The sequence below is a fragment of the Lipotes vexillifer genome, unplaced genomic scaffold, assembly GCF_000442215.2.
Source record: "Lipotes vexillifer unplaced genomic scaffold, Lipotes_vexillifer_v1.1 scaffold1103, whole genome shotgun sequence".
NCBI classification, from domain to species: Eukaryota; Metazoa; Chordata; class Mammalia; order Artiodactyla; family Lipotidae; genus Lipotes; species Lipotes vexillifer.
In genome coordinates, this window is record NW_006775759.1 from 144,193 (window position 1) to 145,620 (window position 1,428).

Genomic DNA, 1,428 nt, shown 5'->3' on the forward strand with positions numbered 1-1,428 from the left:
GTCTATTCATGTATCCCACAGAGGCAGGGTACAACAAGTTGATCGTGTAGCTTTAATCCGCTGTTTCTGAGGCTGCTGGGAGTGATTTCCCTTTTTCCTTCTTTGCTCTCACAGCTCACAGGGGCTCAGCTTTCGATTTGGCCCTGCCTCTGCGTGTAGGCGCTGGAGGGCGTCTGTTTTTTGCTCAGACAGGACGGGGTTAAAGGAGCCGCTGACTCGGGGGCTCTGGCGCACTCAGGCCGGGGGCAGGGAGGGGCACGGAGTGCGGGGCGGGCCTGCGGCGGCAGAAGTCGGCGTGACGTTGCAGCAGCCTGAGGCCCGCCGTGTGTTCTCCCTGAGAAATTGTCCCTGGATCCCGGGAACCTGGCAGTGGCAGGGTGCACAGGCGCCCCGGAAGAGGTGTGTGGATAGTGACCTGTGCTCGCACACAGGCCCCTTGGTGGCGGCAGCAGCAGCCTTAGCGTCTCCCGCCCGTCTCTGGTTTCCGAGCTTTTCTCGCGCCCGTCTCTGGAGCTCCTTTAGGCAGCGCTCTTAAAACCCCTCTCCTCGCACACCAGGAAACACAAAAGCAAGAAAAAGTCTCTTGCCTCCTCAGCAGGTGCAGACTTTTCCCCGGACTCCCTCCCGGCTAGCCGTGGCGCACTAACCCCTTCGGGCCCTGTTCAAGCCGCCAACCCCAGACCTCTCCCTGAGCTCCGACCGAAACCGAAACCGAGCCTCAGCTCGCAGCCCCACCCGCCCCCGGCGGGCGAGCACACGAGCCTCTCGGGCTGGTGAGCGCCGGTCGGCGACGATCCTCTGTGCGGGAATCTCTCCGCTTTGCCCTCCGCGCCCCTGTTGCTGTGCTGTCCTCCGCGGCTCCGAAGCTCCCCGCTCCGCCTCCCGCAATCTCTGCCCGCGAAGGGGCTTCCTAGTGTGTGGAGACCTTTCCTCCTTCACAGCTCCCTCCCACTGGTGCAGGTGCCGTCCCTATTCTTTTGTCTCTTTTTAATTAATTTTTTCTTTTGCCCTACCCAGATACGTGGGGAGTTTCTTGCCTTTTGGGAGGTCTGATGTCTTCTGCCAGCATTCAGTAGGTGTTCTGTAGGAGTTTTTCCACATGTAGATGTATTTCTGGTGTATTTGTGGGGAGGAAGGTGATCTCCGCTTCTTACTCCTCCGCCATCTTTCCACCGCCCCTCCCCACCTTTCTTTCTAACCTTATTTTCCGCTGTACTACTTTCACCATGAACCATATACTCTTGATTATGTAAACTACATCCTGTTTCCCTTAAATGTTTTTGCTTCTATGATGCTCTTCACTCTGTCTAGAATGTCCTTAACCTTCTAATCTAAGGATCTAAATGATCTTCATGTCCTTAAGGTCCAGATCAAATAACCTCACTTCTTGAAAGCCTTCCTATATGCCCAACTTGAAGTACTCTTTCC